The sequence below is a fragment of the Oncorhynchus clarkii genome, unplaced genomic scaffold, assembly GCF_045791955.1.
Source record: "Oncorhynchus clarkii lewisi isolate Uvic-CL-2024 unplaced genomic scaffold, UVic_Ocla_1.0 unplaced_contig_12719_pilon_pilon, whole genome shotgun sequence".
Lineage (NCBI taxonomy): Eukaryota > Metazoa > Chordata > Actinopteri > Salmoniformes > Salmonidae > Oncorhynchus > Oncorhynchus clarkii.
Genome location: NW_027261034.1, coordinates 473,314 through 484,133, shown reverse-complemented (window position 1 = coordinate 484,133; position 10,820 = coordinate 473,314).

Here is a 10,820-nt window from a genome sequence, read left to right as displayed (position 1 = left end):
TAGACACTGCTACTAAAACTCTTATTATGCATGTCCTAAAGTCTCTCCACATAGACACTGCTACTAAAACTCTTATTATGCATGTCCTAAAGTCTCTCTACATAGACACTGCTACTAAAACTCTTATTATGCATGTCCTAAAGTCTCACTACATAGACACTGCTACTAAAACTCTTATTATGCATGTACTAAAGTCTCACTACATAGACACTGCTACTAAAACTCTTATTATGCATGTACTAAAGCTTATATCTCCCCAACATTCTGGATTCTCTACCCTGGCTGCCAATCAACAAAGACTAAACTACAAAATGTCTGTGCTTTCAAATGCATCTATTGTAACTTCCTCCCAATTTCTCTCTCCCCCTCTCTCTCTCTCTCTCTCTCTTCAAAATCAAATGTATTTATATAGTCCTTCGTACATCAGCTGATATCTCAAAGTGCTGCACAGAAACCCAGCCTAAAACCCCAAACAGCAAGCAATGCAGGTGTAGAAGCTAGGTGGCTAGGAAAAACTCCCTAGAAAGGCCAAAACCTAGGAAGAAACCTAGAGAGGTAAACTACTGATATATTTACTGAGAGAGGTCTTCCTCTCTCTCTCTCTCTCTCTCTCTCTCTCTCTCTCTCTCTCTCTCTCTCTCTCACACACACACAGTAAACAAAACAAGGTCATGAAGAGTAGCAAACTCACCAAAATAATCATAGACAATCAACATTAAACCACAATAAATAGCATTGAAACAGACCACAAACACCCTGTAAGCATTTACAGTATATATGGTGTCAGACTGCATGCCTCAATATTTTCCAAACAAAATGAAACATTTGCAGGATATTACAATTAATCGAGAGGCCTAGTGCTCTGAAATAATTGTATTTGTTTCATATCGTAGACGCAGAAAATCTTTCATTCATGGCAAGTAAGGCTCAGAGATGTTCCATCACTCTCATTTTCTGATTTGACTGTGTTCCTAATATGGCCTCAGCTCAAAGGAACTTGTAGTAACCTTTAACTTTTGATCAGATATATATATAAATATATATATATATATATATATATATATATATATATATATATATATATATATATATATATATATATAGAGAGAGAGAGAGAGAGAGAGAGAGAGAGAGAGAGAGAGAGAGAGACCTAGATGCCAGAACTGGACAAGAACCTGACACTCTCATCACACAGGGGACCTACCTGAAGGTAACAGTATTTCCTCCCAAATAAGCCCCCCAAGACACAACTATGACAAAACAACCAACAAAAACGGGTCACAACTCATCCCTTGGCAGTATTACTGTGGATTACTTTATCAGTGACTTCAACCCAGAGTCTGTCAGAGCGTTCACAATCAGCCCACTGACACCCCTTTCAGATCAAAGCAAAATCAAAGTCCATTTGAACAGAGCAATACTCTGTTCCAAAAGTGCCAAAAGAACAACACAATATTAAGAAATGTTATAGATGGAAGAAAAGTAATGTAGAAACCTACCAAAAAACAATTAGGCAACAACAAATGAAATCCCTTTCAGACAACGTCCTGGACAAAACATTCACTGTAATAAACTCGGCAGTAGAAAGCCTAAATAGTGTATTTGACCTCTCAGTTGCCCTATCAAATAAAAAAATTAAAACAATGACATATGGTTTGATGAAGAATGTAAAAACCTAAGAAAGAAATTGAGAAACCAATCCAACCAAAAACATGGAGACCCAGAAAGGCCTACTATGGTGAATCACTAAAACAATACAGAAATACACTACGGAAAAAGAAGGAACAGCACGTCAGAAATGTAAGAATCCATAGAATATAATCTCTTCTGGGAAAGAGTTATCTATTCAAAATGGAGATTTATGGATGAACCACTTTTCCAATCTTGTTGGCCCTATAACAAAGTACAAACAGCAAAAACATATACTTGATCAAATACAAAGCTTAGCATCACCTATTAAAGACTCCCAGAACCCACTGGATTCTCCAATTACATGGAATGAACTACAGGACCAAATACAAACCCTCCAAACCATCCTAAATGAAATGATAAAATACACAGACCACAAATTCCAATTAGCTATACTTAAACTATTTAACCGCATCCTCATCTTCCCCAATATTTGAACCAAGAACTAATCACCCCAATATACAAAATTTGAGACAAATTTGACCCCAATATCTACCGCGGGATACCAACAGCAACCTTGGGAAATTCGTCTGCATTATCATAGACAGCAGATGCGTACATTTCCTCAGTGAAAACAATGTACTATGCAAATGTCAAATTGGCCTTTTACCAAATTACAGTGCGACAGACCACATATTCACCCTGCACACCCTAATTAACAAACAAACCAAAACAAAGGCAAACTCTTCATATGCGTTGTTGATTTTTTTTAAAAGAAGCTTTAGACTCAATTTGGCATGAGGGTCTGCTATACAAATTAATGGAATGTGGTGTTGGGGGAAAATATACAACATTATAAAAGCCATGCACACAAACAACTAGTGTGCAGTTAAAATAGGCTCTCTTCAACATATATATTGACGATTTGGCGAGGATACTAGAACAATCTAAAGCACCCGGCCTCACTCTAGACTCTAGACCAGGGGTGTCAAAGTCAAATGGACGGAGGGCCAAATAAAAAAATCAGCTACAAGACGAGGGCCGGACTGTTCGAATGTTCATTGAAAAAATTTTAAATGACGCATATAGTCTAGTGAACCTAATTGAACCTACTGAAAACCTAACAAATATATTACAATATGATCAGATAAATAAAGCAATATTTTCTTATGGCTCTGTCAGTAATCTTTAATTTTCAACAGACACAAAAGACAAATTTCCTTTATATAAATATCCCCATAACATGAACATTAAATGAAAGAAACCGGTATTCAAGGCACCATCAGTAGACTATATTTTCTATTTTAGCAAAAGTGGGCTAAATTTACTTCAAAGAAAAAACAATAATAGCAATTTTCTATCATCCACTCAACTGAAATATTTTTAAAATATAATTGGATTGAAATACAAAAAAATAAAGTGCAAAAATCTATTAATCAAAAACAACACTTTGTTTAAGGAGAAGTAACATGCAGTGAAAACAAATATTAAATTTTAACTTTTAAACTTGAACTGAGTAAAAACTCTAAATATGTGATTGCACAGTAATGTTCACTTGTTTGAGGTTGAGGGTGATACTTGGTGGTGTCCCATCTTTTCCACAAGTTCATCAATGTTCGGGGTAAGGCTCTGAGCTGAAGAAATCCTCAGAATTGAGTGGAGGTGTTCAGCAGTAAGTCGACTTCTGTGTGATGTTTTGTTCAGGTTCATCAAAGAAAACAGTTGTTCACACAGGTATGTGCTGCCAAACATAGACAACGTTTGAGCAGCCTGGATGCGCAGCTGGGGCATTGTGCCGGGGAGGAAACGGGCGAACTCCGCAGCACCCACTGCCGCATATTTTGCCCTCAGTGCATCATTGCATTGGAGGTCAATCAACTCCATTTGGAGGTTTGGTGGTGAGCTTTCCACGTCAACAGCAAATGGGTTACCGAGCAGTTCCAACCTGCTTTTTTGTGCTTCAAAGTCAGCAAATCGGCGTCGAAAGTCAGCGGCAAGCATACCTATTTTATCAGCCAACTGTGTGCTCGGGAACGCACTGGTAGAGAGCTTCTCTTTCATGGTCTGGCAGCTGGGAAAGTGGCTCAAATTTTCTTTCCGCATCTGCGTCTCCCACAGAGTCAGTTTGGTTTTAAATGCCTTCACTGTACTGTACATATCAGAGATGACACGATCCCGACCCTGCAGCTGCAAGTTTATTGCATTCAGATGACTCGTAATGTCACACAGAAAAGCCATTTCACACAGAAACATTTCGTCTCGGAGTTGTGTTGTGTCTTTCCCTTTGCTGTCCAAGAACAGACAAATCTCCTCACGAAGCTCGAAACATCTTTGAAGCACCTTTCCCTGGCTTAGCCATCGCACCTCTGTGTGATAAGGCAAATCACCATGCTCCGTTTCTAACTCCGTCAGAAATGCCTTGAACTGGCGGTGATTCAAACCTTTGGCTCTGATAAAGTTAACTGTGCGCGTGATGATGCTCATTACATGCTCCATTTTCAAGGCTTTACCGCACAACGCTTCCTGGTGTATGATACAATGATAAGCTGTCAGCTCACCTGTCGCGTTTTCCTCTTGCATCTTTTCCCGTATCTTCGCCACCAGTCCGCTCCTGTGTCCACACATCGCAGGTGCTCCGTCGGTTGTCAAACCCACGAGTTTTTCCCAAGGCAGCTCCATCTCATTTACACATCTTGACACCTCTTCATACAAATCATGCCCCGTAGTTGTGCCATGCATAGGACGTAAAGCCAAAAACTCCTCTGTCACGCTTAGGTTGGAGTCCACTCCGCGGATGAAAATTGACAACTGGGCAATGTCAGAAATGTCGGTGCTCTCATCCACAGCCAAGGAATATGCAATAAAATCTTTTCCCTTTTTCACAAGCTGCTCTTTTAGATTGATGGACAACTGGTCTACTCTCTCGGCAATGGTGTTTCTGCTCAGACTCACATTTAAAAAGAGTTGCCTTTTTTCTGGGCAAACTTCGTCACAAACTTTAATCATGCAGTTTTTGATGAAATCCCCCTCCGTAAATGGCCGGGCTGATTTAGCGATCTCTTCTGCCAAAATAAAACTGGCCTTGACAGCAGCCTGGCCTTGTGATTTGGCTTTTTTGAACAGAGCCTGTCGAGATTTGAGGCCTCGTTTTAATTCCTCTGCCTTTTGTAGCCTTTGTTCCATGTCCATATTCTTGTTTTTGTCCGCGTGTTTCGTTTCATAATGTCGTCTCAGATTATACTCTTTCAGTACCGCCACACTTTCTCCACACAGAAGACACACAGGTTTTCCAGCTACCTTCGTGAACATATACTCCGACTCCCACCTTGTTTGAAACCCCCAGTTCTCAGTATCCACCTTCCGTTTTGCCATTTTTGATGGGTATCTGAAAGTTAATTTTACTGTGATGCTGACGACTGCTGTGCCAATAAATATTGAAATGAAGCAGCCTACTGCTCGGTGCGTCACCTTTGCATTGTGGGAAATGTAGTATTGGTGCGTGTAAAAGATCTGCGGGCTGCCGGCTTGCTGCGGGCCGGTTCTAATAATAAATCAAGATCATCCCAGGGGCCGTAAAAAACCTTCTTGCGGGCCGGATGTGGCCCGCGGGCCTTGACTCTGACATATGTGCTCTAGACTGAATTCAAATGTCTACTGTTTGCTGATGATCTGGTGCTTCTGTCCCCAACCAAGGAGGGCCTACAGCAGCACCTAGATTTTCTGCACAGACTCTGTCAGACCTGGGCCCTGACAGTAAATCTCATTAAGACAAAAATAATGGTGTTCCAAAAAAGGTCCAGTTGGCAGGAACACAAATACAAATTCCACCTAGACACCGTTGCCCTAGAGAACACAAAAAAACGATATCTGCCTTGGCCTAAACATCAGCGCCAAAGGTAACTTGATCTGACAGACAAAGCAAAAAGGACCTTTTACGCCATCAAAAGGAACATAAAATTTGACATTCCAAATAGGATCTGACTAAAAATACTTGAATCAGTTATGGAACCCATAGCCCTTTATCGAAATTATACACAAAATGGGACAAACACCAAATTGAGAGTACACATGCAGAATTCTGCAAAAACATCCTCAGTGTACAACCTGAAACACCAAATGATACATGCCGAGCAGAATTAGGCCGATATCCACTAAGTATCCAAATCCAGAAAAGAGACGTTAAATTTTACAACCACCTAAAAGGAAGTGATTCTCAAACCTTTGTCATGACATTGGCTTGTGGGTGAGGTTTATGACCCCCCCCTCCCCCCCTACATAAATACCTTTCTCCCTTTCCTCTCTCTTGACACTACAGAAGGACTCTTGAAAAGCCTTTGTTAAACATATCTGGCAACATCAAAAGGTGGGGGGAAAGGAACCATGTTTCGTTAATCCAACCTGTTGAAAATATGCATTGGTACTTAATGAATATGATGCCAGATCAGTTGGTGTCTGAGACATTCTTACTAATGATAGGATGACATAAACTGTATCTTGGAAAGTCTACACATTATAGTTATCAGATTTACATGGAATTGTTGTGCAAATAAACTATGAAACACGCCCTTCTCTCCCCTCCTATATAAAGCCGTTGACGAAAATGTAACTTTGTGTTCCGAGGACGACAGTCCCCCATGTTGAAAGGGCTCAGATAATAACCTAATGAAATTAGCATCGAATTATAACGTAAAGATGATGATCAACACGTAGAAAGGATGAATTTCTACAATACCAGCCAGAATATAGCATGAGCTAAAAGTATGGCAACTTGGTATGAACTTTGAACTCTTATTCACTCCAGAAGTGATACCCCCTAGCCGTTGAGTTAGCAGCGGCCACTGTAAACGTGGGCTAGGAAAGGACGGACAGGGTACCCAGTCTACCACACAACGACGATACTACAACGTATCCAGTTTACCACCAGAGACACTCTTCAAAGGACAAGGAAGATCTCTGTTGGACAACACAGCCTTCCATCTACAACCAACCTATTTCAGCACAGCTCAGAGTAAATATTTATTGCATTTTCCTTTTCCAAATGGGCGGTTATATAGAATGTATAAGATGTTACGATAGCATAGCTTCTCCCTTTGTTCTTCAGTCTTCCCGCGCTTTCATTCAAGCCCAACCCCCTCTGTGTAAACAGCCGTCATACAGGTTCCGTCCCCCAGGGACGTTTTCTTGTAAGACATAATTAGTAATCAATGTATGGTCCTGATCTGTGTTTATGTAATTCTGTGTGATTATTTAGGTATTTAATAAATAAATAATTAAACCAAAGTTTTGTATTGCTGATTCAACTTGTTAGCCAGGGTTCGTGAAGATAACCAATAATTTACAACTTTCAGATGAGACTGAAACAAGGTGACGATGAAATATTGACTGCTATTGATGTAAAAGATTACCAGGTCTTTAAGAGTTTATTCGGAAGATAACAGCTCTATAAACATTATTTCGTGGTGCCACAACTTTCTAGTTAACTACATTTACATGATTAGTTTTATCAGGTAATATTATTTACAGAGAAATTATTTTATAGAATATCATATCACTTAATCCGGCATAGCCAAAGACACGACACCTTCCATAACGAAGCCATCACCTACAGAGAGATGAACCTGGGCCCTCATTTATCAATGTTGCATACGAGCAGAAATGTCCGTAAACCGTGCGTGAGATCATTTCTAAGCAAAGTGTTTGGATTTATCCATTTGTACTTATACTTGAGAATGTGGGTAAATTGAAGCACACCTCTGACCGTGCGTACCCACAACACCTTGTGGTAGAAAAGTCAATCTGTTAGTGAAATACCATCCACCAAATGGAGAAAGGATTGGCATACTGGACCAAATCATAAACTATGAATAAAAAATGGAATACATTAATAGTTTATTCATGCATTTATTTTATAGACACTTAAGCTACTAATAGTTTTCTCAGTATACTATTGAATTCATAAACATGAAACCATTTAAGCCTAATTGAATAATAAAGTTAATTAGAAAGAAAGTGGAATGTAAGGTTGGTGGCAGTTGAGTTAAACCAGTCAAATAATATAAAAGGCAACACTGAGGTGTTGTGACTTGTCCAAAATGACAAATGTTACATTGCTGGAGGATCTGGCACAAGCTGCATTACGCAGGGAACGTGTTTTCAACGAGCGTGCAGATTGTTTTTCTGAGAGCGACGCTTGGCTTATTTTGTTTTCCAAGGCATATTTTATTGTATCTCTGCAAACAACTCTCTCCAGTTTTAGAAAGGGAGACGAAACGCACCAACGCCATCCCAGTGCAAACCCAAGTCCTCTCCACCCTGGGACTTTTATCCACTAGAACAGGGGTGTCAAAGTCAAATGGACGGAGGGCCAAATAAAAAAATCAGCTACAAGACGAGGGCCGGACTGTTCGAATGTTCATTGAAAAATTTTTAAATGACGCATATAGTCTAGTGAACCTAATTGAACCTACTGAAAACCTAACAAATATATTACAATATGATCAGATAAATAAAGCAATATTTTCTTATGGCTCTGTCAGTAATCTTTAATTTTCAACAGACACAAAAGACAAATTTCCTTTATATAAATATCCCCATAACATGAACATTAAATGAAAGAAACCGGTATTCAAGGCACCATCAGTAGACTATATTTTCTATTTTAGCAAAAGTGGGCTAAATTTACTTCAAAGAAAAAACAATAATAGCAATTTTCTATCATCCACTCAACTGAAATATTTTTAAAATATAATTGGATTGAAATACAAAAAAATAAAGTGCAAAAATCTATTAATCAAAAACAACACTTTGTTTAAGGAGAAGTAACATGCAGTGAAAACAAATATTAAATTTTAACTTTTAAACTTGAACTGAGTAAAAACTCTAAATATGTGATTGCACAGTAATGTTCACTTGTTTGAGGTTGAGGGTGATACTTGGTGGTGTCCCATCTTTTCCACAAGTTCATCAATGTTCGGGGTAAGGCTCTGAGCTGAAGAAATCCTCAGAATTGAGTGGAGGTGTTCAGCAGTAAGTCGACTTCTGTGTGATGTTTTGTTCAGGTTCATCAAAGAAAACAGTTGTTCACACAGGTATGTGCTGCCAAACATAGACAACGTTTGAGCAGCCTGGATGCGCAGCTGGGGCATTGTGCCGGGGAGGAAACGGGCGAACTCCGCAGCACCCACTGCCGCATATTTTGGTCAATCAACTCCATTTGGAGGTTTGGTGGTGAGCTTTCCACGTCAACAGCAAATGGGTTACCGAGCAGTTCCAACCTGCTTTTTTGTGCTTCAAAGTCAGCAAATCGGCGTCGAAAGTCAGCGGCAAGCATACCTATTTTATCAGCCAACTGTGTGCTCGGGAACGCACTGGTAGAGAGCTTCTCTTTCATGGTCTGGCAGCTGGGAAAGTGGCTCAAATTTTCTTTCCGCATCTGCGTCTCCCACAGAGTCAGTTTGGTTTTAAATGCCTTCACTGTACTGTACATATCAGAGATGACACGATCCCGACCCTGCAGCTGCAAGTTTATTGCATTCAGATGACTCGTAATGTCACACAGAAAAGCCATTTCACACAGAAACATTTCGTCTCGGAGTTGTGTTGTGTCTTTCCCTTTGCTGTCCAAGAACAGACAAATCTCCTCACGAAGCTCGAAACATCTTTGAAGCACCTTTCCCTGGCTTAGCCATCGCACCTCTGTGTGATAAGGCAAATCACCATGCTCCGTTTCTAACTCCGTCAGAAATGCCTTGAACTGGCGGTGATTCAAACCTTTGGCTCTGATAAAGTTAACTGTGCGCGTGATGATGCTCATTACATGCTCCATTTTCAAGGCTTTACCGCACAACGCTTCCTGGTGTATGATACAATGATAAGCTGTCAGCTCACCTGTCGCGTTTTCCTCTTGCATCTTTTCCCGTATCTTCGCCACCAGTCCGCTCCTGTGTCCACACATCGCAGGTGCTCCGTCGGTTGTCAAACCCACGAGTTTTTCCCAAGGCAGCTCCATCTCATTTACACATCTTGACACCTCTTCATACAAATCATGCCCCGTAGTTGTGCCATGCATAGGACGTAAAGCCAAAAACTCCTCTGTCACGCTTAGGTTGGAGTCCACTCCGCGGATGAAAATTGACAACTGGGCAATGTCAGAAATGTCGGTGCTCTCATCCACAGCCAAGGAATATGCAATAAAATCTTTTCCCTTTTTCACAAGCTGCTCTTTTAGATTGATGGACAACTGGTCTACTCTCTCGGCAATGGTGTTTCTGCTCAGACTCACATTTAAAAAGAGTTGCCTTTTTTCTGGGCAAACTTCGTCACAAACTTTAATCATGCAGTTTTTGATGAAATCCCCCTCCGTAAATGGCCGGGCTGATTTAGCGATCTCTTCTGCCAAAATAAAACTGGCCTTGACAGCAGCCTGGCCTTGTGATTTGGCTTTTTTGAACAGAGCCTGTCGAGATTTGAGGCCTCGTTTTAATTCCTCTGCCTTTTGTAGCCTTTGTTCCATGTCCATATTCTTGTTTTTGTCCGCGTGTTTCGTTTCATAATGTCGTCTCAGATTATACTCTTTCAGTACCGCCACACTTTCTCCACACAGAAGACACACAGGTTTTCCAGCTACCTTCGTGAACATATACTCCGACTCCCACCTTGTTTGAAACCCCCGGTTCTCAGTATCCACCTTCCGTTTTGCCATTTTTGATGGGTATCTGAAAGTTAATTTTACTGTGATGCTGACGACTGCTGTGCCAATAAATATTGAAATGAAGCAGCCTACTGCTCGGTGCGTCACCTTTGCATTGTGGGAAATGTAGTATTGGTGCGTGTAAAAGATCTGCGGGCTGCCGGCTTGCTGCGGGCCGGTTCTAATAATAAATCAAGATCATCCCAGGGGCCGTAAAAAACCTTCTTGCGGGCCGGATGTGGCCCGCGGGCCTTGACTCTGACATATGTGCACTAGAACATTCCAACGGGAGATTGCGGATCGGACTGGCGTTTCACAACCAACCAGGAGCCGAATATTGCCGGCAGTCCTTCATGGCATTATTTAATTTCAAACCAACAAGAGGCAAAGTACAACCAAGGCCACGCACGCACCAGAACAACAGTGGAGCGCACCATAGGCCTGCTGAAAGGATGTTGTGCCTGTATGGGACAGGAGGCACACTGGAATACCAGCCTAGAAA